Raw genomic sequence first — 20,182 nt, forward strand, 5'->3', positions numbered from 1 at the left:
CATTAGCAACCATACAGCAGCAAATCTAAAAAAAATTCTTCACATTTCCTTAAAAATAATTCTTTATAATTATGAAAGGAAGTGATTTCAATACTTTATACGATCTATTGTTTGAAAAAAAAGCCTTAAGTGGCTATACCAGTGTAACGTATGACAATTTGGGCGATTTTCGTAAATTTTTTTAAAAGATAGTACTCGATTAAATGTTTCGAACTTCTTTGTACGTAATAACGTATATCGTATTTTCAGCTATATTTTAAGATACAAAAGTGTTGAAAATTAACGGAGTTATGGGCTGTCTTCGGAGGTGCCAAAAAAAGTGCTCCAACTGCTGATATGAGCAGCTGAAATAAAAAAATTTAAAAAGAAGAAGAAATTTGAAGTCGAATTTCTCGTTGAGTTATTTTTGAAAAATGTCGTTTCGAGAAAAACGCATTTAAAGTTTTACTTATATCGGTGTGTACCTCCGAGCGGTTGCTCTTTAGAACGCTGCTATCCAAAAACCATTCTAGACACGACCTTATGTCACACTGATATAGCCCCTTAAATCATCATATTTTACTATACACGACAACGGCTCACTTTCACTAGGAAGTGCATACATCTGTAGGTGCCTATCTTGAATTTGAGCTGGTTTAAGAGAAGTTTCTTATACCATATATTACTTAAGTTTACTTAATGTTCAGATAACTAAGGTGCTTTTACGATAACAGGAAAGAGTATTTTTTGCTTAAACCATAAACAAATTTCCCGATAGTATGATTAATTTTTGTCGGGCTAACAATAAATGAAACTAAGTGTATTAAATGGATTAGTCTTGAAAATGGACTAATTGTACACGATCTTAGGCATTCAACGGCAAACACTCGAAAGTCTTGTAGAAGTGTCTGTTTGTTTCGTAACTATCTTGGTTCAGGTTGAATGAATTTCATATGTGGTTCAGATTAGAAGACATTAACCTTAAATTGGGATTAAAATATTTTCCTTATCGACAAATGATGCCATATATAGAACTTTTTAAAGTGTGGATATTTTACCAAATGATGTGGCGTCCATAAAACAATGACAGGATACTAGGTCCATACATTATTCTAATTTATTTGTTGGCACTATAATCTGAAATCATTAGCATTTTATTTTCCTTAGGAAATTTGTATTAGTAGTAAATTATCGCCCAATGTGAGAACTTAAGCTAGTGAATCGTATTATAGGTTCCCCCATTCCAAATTCATCCACGTTCTAAATAGCTCCTGTTGGACGGTTCAACAAGTCATTACCTTATTGGAACTAAATTTTGATGACCAGATTTTATTTTAAAAAGTTACAGTATATATCCAATAAGTGTTCCATGTCTTAAGGGAAATACTCAAAAAAAAAAACTTGGAAACAACAAATTCTGTTCATTGTCCTCCGTTTTGTTCAGTCACTTATATGAGGAAATCTAAAGGATTAAGTGTTTCTCAAGAGTGAACTGGATAGAAATACTAATATAAATCTTTTCGAGTAACATACTTTTCCTAGCTATGGTCGCTTTGAAATCAAGTAATTTGGATAGTATGCATGATAATTTAAGAAGCAAATCTATTGTAAAAAGCTAAAAAATCCAAGTTTTTAATTTAAAACTACTGCAAAAACGACTGTATCACTTGTTTTAGAATTTTAGGGGTATATTTATACATATTTTAAGGAAAGACATCAGGATTTTTGAAGAAATAAATTTTATAAATAAATAAAAAGGGTAATTTAACCGAAAATTGTAGTATTTTCGATTTTCATTATGTGGAGGACTACATTTAAAACTTGCATTTTGATAGCGATCAGACTGTCTCCGAGTAATCCGTTAAGCAAATATGTGTATTGTTTTGAGTAAAATGCGTTTAAAGGTGAACTGATGAAGCTGACTAAACTGGCTGGACTCATCGACTGTATTCCGAAGGCTGTAACTCAAGAACTATTTAAGATATCTATTCAAAATTTTAATATATGATTTTTATTTCGATTGGTTATCGAAATATGTGAAAAATAAAAAAATCACTTTCTTAAAATGTCCCGATATTTTTGCCCCTTAACGAAGCTATTGACGCATCTTCTTCATGTTATCGTTAATATGGCAGCAATGTAGGACACAATCTGACCGATTTCATCGTATACCGTTAGGCGTTAATCCTCTTCGCTTGCCACAAATACACATATACATTTCATTACTTCTTTATATGGAGTAACAAGCCATCGTCCGTAGCGCAGCTATTTGCTCTTAATCCCGACACTAAAAGCGCGCCGGTAATTCCACTGACTGATGAACTGTACAACACACGCCTTTAGACCGTTTCATGTACACACTTAACTGCACATTGGTTTCTGCGCGGCGCGCAAACTTTGCTCATATTGACGCTTAAGCTGACAATCTACCATCCCAGCTTTAATTTAAAAATTAAAAAAGCAACAATAACAACTTGGAAGCAGCAATGAAATGCTTAAGTCGCGCGTCTGTGCATAAAATTAACAAACACACACACACACACATACATAGGGCTTACACGCACGCGCAACCATTCCACACACACACGCACACAAGTTTAATACTTAATAAACAACACGAAAACGAGACAAAAAGGAAGTGGCGAAAACAAGAAAATACTGAAGGTTTTCATATTTAATTCACGACTTGGTGTTTTTCGCTGTCGTCTCCATTGGAATTTCATTGCGCCGTGCGCTGAGCTGAAGTTAATTAACTTGTAATTAAGCGTGTGTTTGCGAGAATCGCACACGCGCCGCATCGCGCATTTTACATACATGAACATGTGTAAGACACATGCATACATACACACATATGTATACACCACATTGCACATAATTACATATGTGTGACCTGAAATTGGCGCTCACGTATTTTACTCACACACTTAAGCATGTGCATATGTGATTATAAGCACACAAACACGTTCGCACATGTGCATGTGTGCCAATATATAACTAAACACTTGTATTTGTATGTGTGCGTGTGTGTGTGGCGCGCACTTTACTTAGTTGTGTATTTATTCATACCCTGGCGCACACCTTAACAGCCATTTCCAGTATACTTTCTGCTTGTTAAAAGTGTCAATATTGTTTGATGTTGTTGCCTTTTTGGCTGGTCGAATATTCATGCGCCGTTTATTTGACTGATACGCGGAATAAGCGATAATCACACAAACTTTAACTAAAAATAAGGTAGCTCACATGTATGTATGTATGTAATTTATAAGTAATTAAGCCAAGCCAGCACTTAGGAACGTGGGCTTCTCAAAAGAGCCTTCACTGTATGTAAAAATGTGCGTAATACCATGGGATTCTCCACTTGTGCTCGTCTTAAATGCCTTTTGCGCAGTCGCCAGCGTTTGCATAATTAACAAGACAGTAATTTGCTTGGTTTCGTCGCACCTTTATGTATTTAAACTTTTCAACTCCCTGTTGGCAAGTGGGGGTTCATTACAGGTGCTGACACCATGCTGCCAACAACAGCGTTCGAGTTCTGGTTTGCAATTCTTTCCTCCGCGATTAAATATTTATTAAACGAAATCATGTTTGTATACTTATGTATGTATGTATATTTTGTAAGTGTGCGTTATAAAATATAGACATGCATACATAAATATACAAACATGCATAAATATGTATTAGAATTAGTTTTATATCATCTGTGAACGAAAAGGTCCGAATAAAATTACTTAATCCATACTTAAGAAAAAAATTGGCTTAGAAGTATTTTTTTAATCTTGAAACCCTAACCCCTCCCTTAAAGTTACTAATGCTCTTGAAAGTGCCAAAGCTCTTCTATTGATCTATAGTATAATACATCGTTGCCATTTAACCTTTTTATTGGCCGTGATTTTGTTTGGTAAAGTTTGAAACTTTAAACAATTAAACATCCGAAATGAAAAGCCAACGAAATTTCATAAAACTCTGCACTTTACAGAATGACTTAATATCTTGAAACTGCTAAATAAATGGACGAGTGCAAAAACTAAGCTTAACTCAGACAAATTCGTGCACAAAAATGGCTGCAGCTAAAAAAAGCCGTGGAAGAGCGTCCACTCACATCTAGATTTTAAAGCAATTGCATTAAAAAATGAGGTTAAGCTTAAAATACGAAAAATAGTGGAATCCAAGCGCCGCTACGTAAGCATGGAATTAAGTTTTAGCTGCGCATGTATGCATCTATATGTATGAATGTGTGTGAATATATATGTATGTGTGCGGATATGAGAGTGTGTGTAATTTAAGCCGGCAAAAATCATATTCGCCACTAACTAAGCTAGCCGCTGTCATTCATTCACTTCCGCTTCGTGAGTGGAATGCAACAGCGCCACAGTATTCACTTGCAAAGCCACATTAACTGACATGTTCGCCGCCGTCTTATGTCTAAGAGACTTTTTTCGTGGCATGTTGCTATTTTTCCTTCTTTTTTTGGTGTATACTTATTTTTGCGACTGCACTTCTTTTCACAGCGCATTCGACGTGCGCACGTCACACTCACACACACGCGCGCGAGCATTTGGCGAAGTAAGCTTTCAGGCGCATACACATGGCAACGTTCCTAATACCATATTTACGATAGAAGTCAGCATTATTGTAGCAAAGCACAAATAAAAAGAATATTTCTGTCCTTATGTAGACAGGAAGTATCAGATCCGCTAGCTATGCACCGTGCGTGTGTGTGTGTGGATTGTGGATTTGATGAAAAGACAACACAAGTGACAAGGCAAAACATGGCGGGACGATCTAATGGGAACATAAGCGCCAATGCAGCAGCCATTGCTTTCATAATGCCAGCTTTCCAGCGGTGCAAGGGTTCTGCGAAATGCGAAATAGTAAAAGTTTTAATACCATTGCAGTTAGAAAGCGTAAAATGGGATTTTCTGTGGTAAACGAATTGGAAGGAGCAAGTGCAAGCCGGGTGCGTGGTGGGGCGTTTAAGGGAGGACGAAAGTGATAGGACGAGGCTGTGTGGTTGTGTGGCTGTGTGGCTGTGTGGCTGTGCGGGTTAGCAGCACAAATCATCTCCATTACTATGCGCTTATATTATCATTTGCTTTCATTTCGCTCTCCTTCATAAACCCGTCTAATTTCTGCTCAGCTACATCTCGATGTCTTTGAGTGGGTGTGTGTGGCTTCAACCGGGAAATTCATCCAGTTCGTGGTGTTTTTAAGCAGATTCTGTTTCAGTTTGTTTGTGGATCTGTTCTCGCTTTTTTATGCCTCACACTGGAGTTTCGCTTGCTCACTGCAGCAACGTATTTTACCGCTTCAAAGCCGCTTTATGAATGTAGTCAATAGTTTTTTGTTGCACTATTGTTGTTTTTTTCTTTCGTTTGCATCTTCATTCTAGCAAATTGGTTTCTTTCAATTTACCATGCGCTGGGTGTTGCATTAAGGTAACACACGCTTTAGAGAAGTCAACTTTAAACTGTTTCTCTCTCCTCATAACTCAAAATTATATTTAGCGAGTATTTATTGAAACTAATGCGAGAATGTGCTTCAAGATCTTGAAGCAGCCTGAGTTTGTTGCAAATTTTACAAGTCCAAATGATTTTCAGAAAAAAAGTTATTTTTCTCTACAAGTTGCCCCGCTTTCGTGCTCATTTCAATCTACTGCTAACAACCTACTCTAGCACTCTTATTTTGCTCTTTATCTTCATTTCACTTCACTGCCGTTACGCTTGCACTGCCATGTCATCGTTTTGATGATTAGCTTTACTGACTATTTAATTTTTTTTCGGCATTTCATGCTAAACACTCAAGCGCCAATCCAACGAATTGCTAACAGCTCAATGATGGCTTTGTCCTTGCCTCGAACGCTTGCCTCTCTTCTATTTGTTATTCATATTTGAGCTGTCAACTTGAAGTATTTGTAGTGCTTACGTGCTTTTGGGGTGACCTGTGCATTCATTGTGCACAATGATTCGGGGAAAGTTTAAGGCAGAAGCAAATATTGAGGGGCAGGCATGACTCTGCTATGAAGTTTACCAGTCACAGATTGATATCTGTTTTTTTTACAGCTAATTTATAAATGGCGATGACAGTTTAATTTGCGCTATCACGATGACATCTCAACTGTCAACATTTTTGTAAGTGACCTCTAGGCCTCTCAAATCGCCAAGAGCTAATAAATTAATATTAAAAAGTTTTCCAAAGTCACCTAAAATTAATAAAGCAAACAGTTTTTGAACTGGAAATTCAGTTTTCATTTTTGGTTTTATAAATTTCAGAGGAGCCGTGAAACGACTTACAAAATTGCATGATGTGGGTCGGAGTTGCAAAATATTTCCGCTTTGTCCAAAGGTTGAAGTGTGTTCAAAACTCTGCTCATTTTTCATAACGGACCACTATAGAATATAGCTGCCATATAAACTGAACGATCAAAACCAAATTTTTATATGAAATTTTTTGTGTTTGTGACTCCTGCGTGACTTCTTGAAATGTCGTGAACGCTAGTCTTATTAAAAAATATTTATTCATTTAAATAAACAATCTCTTTAATATGAACATTTGATGCACTTTAACAAATAGTTAATTCACAAGCTATAACTTTGTTAAATAATTCTATTTTCTCTTTTATTTACAGACTCTCCCCAAATTAAAGGTGAGTCCAGAGCCACATTATTTACAAACTTGACTAGTAACTGAAGTGAAATTTACTCTCCGAGCAGTGTGTTTATTTATTACACTGAATACGGTTTCCCAATTATGTTTGCTTCACTAACTGATTGCAGAAAATTTATCAGCTGTAAGTAAACTATATTCGTGGGCAGGCAATTCATTTTAAATTGCTCACAAGAATCACCCATCAAACACAGACTTAACTGGATTCGTTTTTTTTGTGCCGCAGAGTGAGTCGGTCCGTCTGTCGATCCGTCTACGCACAAATGCCAAACAATAGGATTTTCCCACAAACGTACTTAGCAGTACGCACCTTCTCTGAGGCACACCTTCACACCTACAATAACAAAGCACACACAGTAATTTAACCCACACTGTGGCGGCAGTAATTTACAAGCTCACCTCAGCGCACACCCTTTCCCGGCAGCCTTTTTTGCGTACTCACATTCATACGCACTCTCATACACAGACACACAGTGTTTGCAGACCATTGCTTTTGCGCCTTCGGCATTGTGTTTTACTTACTTCGGGGTGAACATCCTTAAAATTCAATTATTTATTTTAAATTAGTCCTATATCTTGCGCCGTAGTCTACCTTTTACCTTTGCCTCCTTCTGTGGCCACTAATCAGTGCATTTGGGTTTGGGTGCGTAGGATTCATTCTCACGGCGGGCAAAATTAGAAAGACTTCGGTTTCTGACTTTATCAGCCAGCACACAAACAACTTCTAACCATTTCTTTATATGTATTTGTGTGTTGCTGGTGTGGGTGTGGTTGTGGGCGCCCAGTAAGTGAGCGAATCTTTTATTCTAATATAATTTTCATGTTTTCTCAAGCGTAAATTACATTAAGTTCATCATTTTATCGTTACAAAGCCGCTCTTTGTATTTGTTGTTGTTATTACTTTCTATTGCTGTGAAGGGTTATTCGGCTTTGTTATTGTTGAAAAAGTGCTTTCGTAATTTGTTGTCTTACCATATACAGTTGAGGGTTCATATTGTTTTTGTTGCCATTATCTTAGTTCCTAACTGCATTTGCATTTGTCTATTTATTGCTTGAAATAATAGAAATTGATACTCGGCCACTAACACACACGCACATACGTACTAACATACAAAGTTAAATAAATTATTTACTCATCCGATAGTATTTGCCTTTATCAAGAATCACAATCGCAAAGTTAAGGTGACCAAGCAAAGACTGCTAAACACCGAAACAGTAAATGTGGATGACAGGCGGCAGGAATGTCGAAACTGTAGCAAATTGAAAGCATTTTGCAACAAATGCGTTGTGTGTGAAAAGTGCGAAAGCAATTAAAGAGAGCTTAGTGTGTATAGGTAAGCGTTCGAACAAATTGAAATCTTGAAGTTGAGTTTATTTTGAAATTATTGAAGAAACACAAAATTTCTGCCACAAGTTTGTATAATATGAGTAAATACAACTATTTGGGGATTAACCTTTAAAGAAACACTGACCAAGGAGGTAAATATAGCTTTTCTTATAAAGTCAATTGATTTTTTTCATTATTTGATTGTTTTGAACAGGAAGCGCCATCCTTTAAAAAGGTCTCTAATTACCGACTGTGAGTTTTGAAAGCTCCATTCAGTCGAATTTGTACCATGTGATGCTTTATATAAAACGTAATGGTTCAGTCCTTTAACCCAATTCTCATAAGTCATTCTTCTTTTAAAACAAGAAAAAAAACTAACTTCGTCTTTACTAAAACAGTCTATAACATCCTTTAAAAGTACAAATCTTATCACATAAAAGTGTACGAAAAGACTTTTTATCTTGATTATGAACAGTTAATTTATATGAAAAACAATCTAAACTGAATTTGAACATGCTCCATAAATAAAAAAAAGTTTCCCTGATAAGAGCTTGGCTTAAGTCAATCAATTTGTATGACTTCTTTAGAAGAAAAGCACGTATGCACAACTTCAAATTGATAACTCAAAAACTGAGAGACTAGTTCGCTTGCCATATATGTACACACACATATAGACGGATCCGGCTGAATCGATTTTATAAAGTATCCAACGTTTCCTTCTGGAAACCCCTGTTCAGGGCATAAACAGAACCAAATCGATGGATGTTGGTTCATTATCTCCATATGCAAATTAGTGAGAAAGACATTGTCGCTAACTGTTCACACTGCGAGTCAAATAACTCAGTTTCTGCAGCAAAACATCTCTGACCTTCTCATGTCAAAAATATTAAGATATTTAACTCTCTAAAAGAACTCTTTTAAACTCTTCCAACATGTTGCTACGGATTATAAAAACTTTGTCCATCTAGCGTTTGATTGTATCACGCAAATTTAATCGAGATAGATATAGAGTTATATATGTAAAAATAATTAAGATGTCAAGCGGAGTTGAAATCCGGGTGACTATCGGACATCCGTGCAAATGTTCCTTAAGAAGAGGAAGGCACCGTGTTAACAACAGTGCGCCAATCGTTTCTTCGTTTAGCAATTTGGCGCCAATTCGATACATCAAGAGCAGCCAGGTCCTTCTCCACCGGATCGCTCCATCTGAGTGGAGGTGTTCCTCTTTCTCTGCTTCCACCGCCGGGTACTAAGTTGAAAACCTTCAAAGCTGGAGTATTCTCTTCCATCCAGTCGATATAACCTAGCCAGCGCAGCCGCTGTCTCTGGGTTCGCTGAACTATTCACCCACGATTTTGGCACAACTCCAAAATATGTACATATATCAAACTAACATTGATAGTATCACGCTTAAAATCTTTTTCTGAAAAAAGAAATATTAAAACTATTTCGCTGCTTAAATTGTCTGAATTTCAACCCATTTTCACCTCTACTAGTAAGGCAGCATTAATGCTTACTTACATCAATCGTGATACACCAAACTCCAATCCACTCATGGGGCCTACACTCAGGCACACGCACACATTTTTTACCGCAACCTCTTGGCCAACTGCCAAACAGTTCTGACTGCATCTCTGCGCCTTCTCAGTGCTGTTATATAACGGCATACCCCATAACACAGCGAAATATTTCATAGTTCGACAAGTGCGGGCAACAAAAATTCCACACATGCCTTTCTTACATAACAGAAATAATAATATGACAACAACAACACGACGCAAGTGTGCAACAAGAAATATGCCTTTGATTTATTGGCATCCTTAACCGAAAACGGTTGAAAAATATTTACAACGTCCACTGCAGCAGCTAACTAGCCCAATACGTTAGCTGTTATGCGTGTGTGTGTGTCACTCTTTGAAATCGCCTGTCGCATTGTAGGCGTGTTCAGCACGTTTTACACGCGTTCGCATGGATGGGTGTGTCTGTGTGTGTTTGACTCAAAAGCAACATAAAGCCGGCTTTCAGTTCCTGTTTGCGAACCCTTCATAACTTTCATCGTTTTATTGAATTTTTTCGTTATTCTACTGCTTTTATTGCATTTTTTATTTTGCTAAATTTGTTTTGTGTTTTCTTTTTTAGCATTGCGACTTTCTTACTTGATACTATTCATAACCCCACAAACAAATCAAAATTTAGTATCCTTGCGCATCCTTTTTATTTCAGTTTACTTCTCTTAATGCCGTTACTCCTTCTTCTCGTGGGCATGTGTGTGCGTACTTCGCTTGCAACACGCCTACGTAGCGGCGCACCGGTTGCCGGGAGATAAACCCTTTTTATTGCGGCCGCTTGCGAGATGCTGTGCACTGCAAACTTTGTAATGTATTTAGCGTATTTTTCTTAACTTCTCCCCGTTGTTTACTTTGTAGTTTAATGTGCCTTTTTTCTTAGCGCATTCGATGAGTGTGGGCGGCTGTTGGCTAGCTTTCAGGTGGCGGACCTTTGTAAGTTTGCTCTTTGCCGGCTTATCCCAGTTGTCGTGTAAATCATAAAAAAATATTTGCAAAATCTGCTTCCGCCTTTAAATGGAATTTCAGATTTAATGCACAAAACAAAACGGAAATATTATTTCCTTGCAAATCCATGCAGTTGAACGTGTTTATGTTTGAGTTTTCCAACATATGGTGGAATAATTTAATTCCACAAATCTGTATTCGCTATGGATTTCACTTTCGATTGTGTTATAAATTATTTTAGTATGATAATACTTCGGGATTCGTGATCGGTGCTATACAAGTATATGGCCTAAGCGATTTTGGCTAATTCACAACAGCTTTTCGGTTTATCATTTTCTGAGTTGCCGCAAATTCCAAAAGTCGAGTAGTGGCAACAATTATCTCTTAATTCCTCAGATGGCAATATAGACTCTTTATTTATGTACCTTGATTGCAATATTTCACTGTCTTCAATCATTTGAATGATGTGCCCGGTAGAGAATAAACCTTGGACTTCCTCTCGTTGAACTATGCTGATGTCGTCGAAAATGTGATTGAGCTCTTTTCTTGATCTTGTGTTATAATATTTATGGCATCGAAAAAAATTTAAGATCCTTGGAAGTCATGTAAATCTGTTCTACTCCTATAATGGGTATATCTAAAATGTGAAAATATTGAAAACAAAGAGCTGAAAATGAAGCAAATTGAGTAAAGAAAGGAAAATATTCTCGGACGCTCTAACTGCCTCATACTTTCGAATAGTGTTGCCACCTATCGAAAAAAGAGGTAACAGTATTTAATATTATTCTATTGGTCATCATAGATGTTTTTGAATAAAGTTGCCAACTTTTTAAAATAAAAATTTGAATTAAGCACAAGACGCTCTAGAAATCTCTCAAATAAGTTGTTTGAAAGTCCTATCCTTTCCTAAATTTCCGAGTCCTAAAATTCAAACAACGTTCAATTTCTGGCCAAGCGTCGCGCCGTCTGCTCTCAAATTTGTATGCACTTATCTCTTCGCTGTTCTTTATGTTTCCAAGCTTTATAGCCTCCAAAAGCATAAGATTTGCTAGCAAAGCTTAACTGAAGTGGGGAGTCATTTGTGTGCCATCAGCAGTACTTTAAGCGGCACATTACATACTACAATCACAAAGCATTTCGCTTTCAATTTCCCGAAGCACCATTAAATCGCGGCATTACAACAGCCATACACAATAAATAGACAGATACTCACACACATACACACACCAGTCAGTACTGCCTCATACTTAACCGTCTAGCTAGGTAAATGTAGTCCACCACGTAATCGTAATTAAGCAACAGGTGTGCAATACTCACGACAGCGCCAAGCAGCTTACTTTTCACACGCAATTCTTCTTTCGCAGCATTTTCGCGTTGTCTTCTTCCGCACTCCCTCAGCGCGGTTTTCCATAATGTTTCTCGCGCTTTAATTTGTTGTGCAGCAGTCAATGCCTTTTACATATATACAATATGCATTTGTTGTTGTTGTTTTCTTATGGTACGTTGTACTGTTTGTGATTGCTTTTGAGTGGGTTTAACTTTGTCGGGACAGCATGCTTGCAAACAGGATACTCAGTCTCGCTTGTATACATTTATATGGCTGCACTTTTAGTGTGGCCTACATTCGGGCGCTTTGAAAGCATTCTTGCTTCCTTCACTTATTCTACTATTTCATTTGTGGTTGGAGCAGGGATGTCTTTTGCAGTATTTCTTTATTTTTACTGAAAGATGTAGTAGGCTTAAAGAAATTTGATGAGAACTAAATCATAAACCATATTTTTGGAATATAGAGACTCTATTACTATATCTCTCTTTGGAAAGGATTGTAGTAAAGTGAGGTTAGGTTATACTATACTGGCTGGCTGACATGCCATACACAACCTACTGGCCCTTGGTAATGCCTGATGGCGGTTCATTATTAATACGATATTAAGATTTGGTCGTTCAGGACGTCAACTCGAAGTTCAATAGAAACTTAAGTTCTAATCATGCTAGTTCATCCAGTTCCTACGAAGCTCCTAGATAGCTAAGTCCATTTCGGGATAAGGCCTGACATAAGCAGAGGTAGTGTTCAAGTATCTTTCATGGCTGGTTTCCTCTACTTTCTATTCGTTAATAATACTCAAGGGGCTTGGATGTCACGCCAGTAAGTTGTGACCTATGATTAAGCAAACAACCGTCCTGAAGACTTTTGGAAACTATGTGCGTAGAATGCTTGTACCGTAGTTTAGACGAATTCTGTTTTCATCGTTAAAAAGATTGATTATGCTTCTCTTTCTCAGATTTGTGAAATAGACATGAGTGCGAATGAGTAGCAATAAAAAAAAATTATTATTCCCGATTAGTATTTATGAATGGTATTTGTGCCAGATAACACATAGTTCAGAAAAACGGCTGCTAAGGCCCTTGTGAAAGGTTATACTGGTGTTTTGTAAACTGAAAATAAGCTCATTAGATCTAACAACAACAACATACCGTGTAGGCTCGGCTAAAGGATTAATGTCCTGCTGTTCTAGCAAACTCCTTTGTACCCAGTGCAAATATGTATGTATGGTATACACCTATGTACCATACAAATGTATGTTTGTATGTGTGTCTGCATGCGGAATATGCATTATTTATGATGTTGGCTCGCTTACAGAAAATGTTGTGACTCACTTCTGTGCGCATATATAAAAACATTTATTTACTTGAACTCGTCTGTAATGCATGCATGCTTGTTAAGACTGTTAATAAGCACACATATACTCGCACATACAAAGAAGCCCACACTTTGCGTAGCGGGTTTGTCGCCAAGTCTATCAAACTGACACGCACCGCAATCCTTTTGCCACGATAAAATGGAATAAATAATACTGTTTGGCCTCACGACGGCGAACTGCACAAGCACACACATGTACAGATATATGTATATACATGTGCACTACTTGTGGTGTGGTGGGCGAGTCCTACTTAACACTTATGTATTATGCAAGCGGCAGCAACACAACGCACACATATTAATTAACTTTACGGTATTCAAAATTAATTTGCTTATAGGAACGGAAGTGGACGCAATCGCATAAAGCTCACACACACCACTACACACATATGAGTATATATCTGACCTTATGTATGTGAACAAATGTGTGTGCTTATAAAAGCCGTTTATAAATGTGTTTATTTCATATAACAGTACTAATAAAAATATACTCGCCATTTATGTGCATATTAATAAAACGCTAGTGATCGGTCGAGATGAAGGAATATATGGAAATATATAGTATGATATAATAGTGAAAGCAGAAACCATGTTAATGCGTTGGCGGTTATATTGTACCCATATCACATGCCTGTATGGTAATTTAAACCTCAATTGAGTACAAGGTTGCATTTAGATGCGGTCAATTAAAACAGCAACAACGTGTGGTTTATAGTTCGTAATCACTCAGCCACGATAGAGGAGGAACCTTTGATACTTCAGGTGCTATTCAAATTCCAAAGTGGAGCTGTTCGAGCGAATGGTTGCTTTAACTATGTATTTCTATGTGGTAATATTATATATGTATATCTCATCGAAAAGTCAAGTCGAATTAGGATAAAATATATTTTAAGAAGACATATTTCATTACTTAGCCTTGGACAATAATTTATGTCTAATTTAGTGAAGATATTGCGGAAAACATCAAATGTTTTTATACAAAAAAGTATCAGTTTGTATAGCAGTTAGTTATGATATACTAATTTCTTGTGGAGAAAACTATGCAGACCAAATTTCAGATCGATTTCTCATTTATATACATAGTTTATACGTTCCTTTGGGTGTTCAAAAAATTCAAGCCTCACAACAAGATATTAAAATGTCAGGTCATATGAGCGATCTTAATTTCGAATAAGATAATTTTGGTATTCTACTTTATGTTAGTAATTTTGATACAATAGATAGATAACTAAGCACTATATTAAGATATGAAACTGTAATTTGTCACAGAAAATCACAATAGAAGGGGCACCTGTGTGGCAAAAGTGGGAAGGCCCCGCCCTCTAATTTGTTTAACGTGCATATCTCCTAAATCACTTAAGCTACAACGACAAAATGTGGCCAGCACAAATCCTATAAGAACTCCTAATGACAGTGTGAAAATTAATGAATAACGGCACTGTAAAAAATACTAAAAGCGCAATAAATCAATAACTAAACCCAAGATGGCATAAGAGGGCTTTAAAGGTGTTGATATAAAAACTTGTCGATAAGTAAGGCACCGCCCACTTTTAAGTGAAACATTACATTCCTCTGACATTCTTAAGTTACAGTATGAAAATGGCCGTAATCAGACCACAGCTATGCCTATAGCGCAATTTTAGATTTCGCTTGATTCTTTCACTTTGGAATAAACAAATCAAGAATCGATTAAAAATGCCCAAATCAAGCGAAAACTGTTCAAGCCACTAGGTATTGAAAGTCTGGACGACGTGCTCATATTTGGCTTTTTACCGAAAATGTTGGTCTTTGTACTACAAATGTGTAGAATTGGGTCTATACTTTCCTTAGCCCACATGTAAGATTTTCGAGCTTCAGGGTGACTTTGTTGTTTATTGGCAAATATGTACGTGAGTTAACTTTATAGAATTGAGAGAGCGTATTTTACCATAACAGTGCATCTTTGGGAATAGAAAGAAGAATATGAATGTGCCTATCTGAATTTAACCCTTGCCAGTTGCAAAGTTATACTCTAATTACTAAATCAATCTTAGTTACATCTCATTTAATACTAACCTAACAGGACACCTGATAAATACCATTGAATACAAATTATATGAATAAAATCACTAATACAACAAAACAAAATATGGGCGACATTTTTCGGAAATCATTCCTTGTACTCTGTGAATATATTTAGGTAATTAGGTTGTAAAAAATTAGAGATTAGATTTTGATAATATTATAATTTTATTTATACCTAAGGACAGCAAGAAAAGTAGCAAAGTGAAGCCAAACGAAATTAATTAATTAATCATTTAATTATTCGCCTGTTTAAATGCACATTTGTGCGTACATGGCGAATTCGAAATACAATATTGCATTGTAATATAGTAAATGGATTTATCATAAATATGGTTTATATATGTATATAAACCTTAAAAGACCTACGAACTCATTAAGAACTAATGATAACTACAAAAATGATTCTGAGAACATTTTTTCATATTTTCAATAATTGTTGAACTGAAAATACACTTTATCAATTTACTTATTGCACATATTTTCTTGGCTTAATGGGTACGCTATTTCCGGTTTCAGCTATTAAAGTGTTTTGTTTTAAAATATATTACATAGAACGGGCTATATAATTTTGGAAATAAAAAAATTGTAGTGGGAAATCCATTGGAAATGAGAGAGGAAATAAAAAATATTAAATTTAAATTAATTTAAAAAAATAAAAGAAGAGGAAGTGTCAGAAACGGTGTATCTCGATTTCCGGTAAAACTAAGAGTTCTACGAAGTTGTAGGTAATGAAAAGATCTACAACTCGTATGTCAACGCTTTTTGGACATAACCTCAAATGTACGTAAAAAGCTCAAATAACTAAGTTTCTGTTTTTTATTCTTATTCTATCTAGAACTTGTTTTTATCCAGCACGTAATTTTATGTAAACCTACCTTCTTATGTGTCAAACAAATATTCTTCTTCTGTTGTTAACTCGGCTTTAATCGCGTAAGCGGTATCTGCGCCAATAAAGAAGAAGAAGAAGTGGGACAAAAAAATTGCTTAGAAACCGTAAGAATGTCATCCGAACTTATGAAAAAATGTGACAAAATTTGGGCTCTTAAAATTAACATTAACATGTGGCGCATTGTGCGTTTTTGTCTCCCATACAATTTTTTTTTTATTTTGTTTGGGGGCTTAGGGCTTATCCCTTTAGGGAATTTAACGATCTACTAGAAAGCTTTATGTTTGGTGCTAATTTATCCGAGATCAAAGTTCAACCTTAAACAGTAAAAGATAATTTTTAGAAATTTTTCAATTACTTCTCGATAAAACGCCTTCAGTACACTATATAAATATATATATATATATAAATATAAATATATAATGTGCATATAATTTGCCGATTCTTAGTAGAAATATTTTAATATACACAAAACTTCTTTATCCTTATACATTTGCTACTACATACATACAAAGATAAATACAAAGAATCTCCATAAGGCCAAAATCAAATGATTATCTACTCGTACGCATATATTTTCTTACATTTATATTTGTAAATAAATATATGACGTCGTTGTTGGCGTTGGTCTGCGAGCATGTCAACATCCGCTTCCGGCGCCTGTCGCATACACACGCTGATAAAGAGATATATACACATCTAGTTATCTTTCGAACGAACGCATACATATATACTGCGTTACAAATTGATTTTTTTGTGCCTTCGCTCTTGTTTTCCCCAGATTTTTTCACATTCTTCTTTGCTTTGTGTGTGAACACAAATTTACTCAACGAGTTTTTTCGTCATTCTGGTTTATCACAGCACCCTAATTATGTGAAATATCATCGGAGACTACCGCTATCGTCGCCACACATGCATGGCATGGCAGGGCGCTAAGCAACCAGGAACTAGGGGTGGGCGTGAAGCGCAGTGGCGAGTGTGTGACGGGACTCCGCTGTGACGGCTATCATTTACATACGCAATTAGGGCTCTTTAACAATGTGGGCGTGTAAGGAAATCTGCTTTCGTGGCACATACACATGCGGATTTGCCCAATTCGCCCCACACCTGAATTGCCTTGTCTTAGCCCCCAAAATGCTTAATACTTTATGCTCGATACTTTGCTTGTGGCTGCTCACACTTTACATACATTTATTTGTCACATATTTATTTCTCTTTTATATGTAGATATGTTGTAATTTTGCCGTTTTTATTTTTTCACACTTTTGTGCGGAATATTTTATTTAAGCGTATTAAGGTTTTTTGTTTTTGCTGTCAAAATTGTATAAGCAATCAGCACTTCCAGCCGAAGCGATTAATTTTTGCCTTAATGATAAAGTGGAGCGCACTTGCAGGCGCCTAAGCAGTTACTATAGCCAAACGCTTTTGTGGCCTATGCTGTCGGTGATTTTACAGTGGAGAAGAAATAAAAGGTTTATAGCACTTCAAACCGCCTAAAGTAAGATGATTTTTATTAAGAAAACCAACTCATGAAATTTTAAAATGCTTTGCTGGCATAGTATAACTATTAAATATAAAAAAGAATTAAATATATATGTATGCATATTTATATGTTAGTATTATTCGTTGTTGATTATTGGTGTAAGCCAAAGACTAAGAGAAATGGAAATCTGTGAAGTATTTCGCATTTAAACACATATAATTTGTTAAAAAAAAAGAGATTTAAGAAAATTAGAAGCTTTGAAATAAAGTCGAATTTCATGATTTTTGCCTGCCTATATTAATGAAAACATTGCCTTCTAGTTTGGAAAATGTAGTTTTTAGAAAATGTGTATAATCTTGAACTGAGCTAGTAAACTTTTCAAGGCTGAAACTAAGAAATATTTAGAATATTCTTTAAAAATTTTAGGATGTTATTTTTAAAAGTATAGACTATTGAAATGTGTAGTATTCGAAAAAAAATTGTCATTTCAAAATAAATTTGTCAACATTTTCAGCATGTTTGTCCCACTGTGCAGCAAATTTCTCCTTCCTCAAATGAGTTATTGCTACTCTTTCCCCATCTTGCACTTCTCTCGCCATTAGCCTACAATACAACTCACAACTTGTGGATATTTATTACTTCATTCCCGTTACGCTGGCGTTGGCATCACTCTTCTGTGTTCTGCTACTTGCGCTACATCTATTATGCCACTGCGTGCGCGAGATTACGTCACTCACTTCTGCGGCATTGTAATCAAGGGTAATGCATTTTTTATCTTAGTATGTGTGTCGTAGACTGTTTTCAATAAATTTTTTTTTTCATTATTTGCCTTGAGTGAGAGAAACGAAAAAGTATTTTAAAAATTTGAAATTTTTTGTATTAAATCATTTTAGAAATTGAAACATTTATAGTACATATCTCAATCAACTACCGTTATACTAATTAGTATTTGAACGTTGTTAAATCCCCACACACTGTCTGACTTAGTTATACTAACTGAAAAGGTGTCAAAATCTTGTTGGATTAACCCAAACTACATGCAAATATTATGAAACAATGAAAAGTATAAAAACTGCAAGAAATTGTTTCGAATGACAACAAGCCCTGGGCAAAGATTCTGCTCAAGCAGCGCAGATCTTGGCATGGGAAAAATGCGAAACAAAAGAATATTTTATCTACCTTAAAGCATTTTGCAATTATCCATCATTAGCAAGGTTGTTCCAGCGGATTATTGCCCCAACAAACATGCAATTTTTAAGGGATGCAGGCTTTAAACTCCCCCAATCACCGCTCGCACCATATTCGCACGCAAAATGATGTATGCGAATCTCGGAAGTTTTAATCTCACAAAAAATCTTGTAATAACATTTCCAGTGTATGCGCATACATCCAATGTGGCCATTGTCCTTCACAGTTAGCATATATTCTACACTTTTCGATAAACGGTCGGTATACTAATCCGGCCTCGAAGCGGTAAGAGTGAAATGAAATGTCAGACACATACTGCATGTACATACGTCACTAGCTCAGCCATACACAAATGGGCCGCATTAAAAGAGGAAAAGAAGAAAGTTATAAGCGAGCTTAAGAAGGCAAAGCACCACAAAGTAAATATCCATTAGGAAGTGAAATAATGGCGTTTGAAATAAAAGTGTAACTGCAGAGGCGCATTGCCATCACCGTTAGTCATATTAGCCCAACTCAATATGTTGTGAAGTTCGAAATCCTTTCGTCTTGACATTAATCCGCATTGCCTGCTTCAGTGAACGCATTTGAGTGGGGCAGACCTGAGTTAGACTGGCCGGCAGACAAAGCATAATTCGTTAAACGAAAGGTTTAAAAAACATTTTTGGCCAAGAGGTCAGCTTTGAGCTTAAATGCCCAAAGGTAGTTGTAGGAGTGCAGGGGGTGCATTTGTAGATTATTTTTAGTTGTGGGAGTAAGTGGAAAATAAAGGTGAATATGAAAACGATTTAGAGAAAATGTTTCATGTATGTGGAAAGCTTAAGTGGCAAAAAATTAAAGGGGTTTATTTTTATTGTTATGTTAGTTTAATTAGCTCTATAGGAATAGAGGCTGAACGTCGACTAGTCAATTATTATTGCAAAATCAATATTTAATATCTTATACATAAAAAAAATCTAAAGAAATGAGACCATGGAGGAGTATTTTGTCACTTAAAGAACTTCTTTCGAGTTATAAATTGCCAACAACGTTAGAATTCCATCAATAGGCATAAAAGTTGGATTTTCCTGTAAAAAACTAGTTCCCTCAAAAAATTCCAATGTAATCCATTACTTCACGGGTGATCTTAGGTCCCTACCTTGCGCCAGTTAGAAGTTAACCTAAACCGCTCTCTATTTAAATATAATCTTACCAGCCATGAGGAATATTTTCTAAAACTCTGCTGCTACAGAATGGAATGCTTTCAGAGCTGATGAATCTGTGTGCCTTCCAACGATATTCCCTAGATAGAGTACTTTGATAATCTCGTAGAGCTGAATATATTAGGTTTTGTGATACTTGTATTCACCATTCCACATTGGTTCATTAATTTGCCACAAAT

The 20,182-nt window shown here is 36.0% G+C and overlaps 1 protein-coding gene across 3 annotated transcripts in view; it reads left to right on the forward strand.

The window, feature by feature from the left end:
• LOC126763353 (connectin) overlaps positions 1-20,182 on the forward strand; it is a 397,643-nt gene that overhangs the window by 273,641 nt on the left and 103,820 nt on the right. For all 3 annotated transcript variants that reach the window (XM_050480755.1, XM_050480758.1, XM_050480759.1), the window contains one exon: positions 6,605-6,622. The gene's annotated coding sequence lies outside the window, so the exon portion shown is untranslated. The remainder of the gene's footprint in view (positions 1-6,604; positions 6,623-20,182) is intronic.

Source organism: Bactrocera neohumeralis, chromosome 6 (assembly GCF_024586455.1).
Source record: "Bactrocera neohumeralis isolate Rockhampton chromosome 6, APGP_CSIRO_Bneo_wtdbg2-racon-allhic-juicebox.fasta_v2, whole genome shotgun sequence".
NCBI lineage: Eukaryota > Metazoa > Arthropoda > Insecta > Diptera > Tephritidae > Bactrocera > Bactrocera neohumeralis.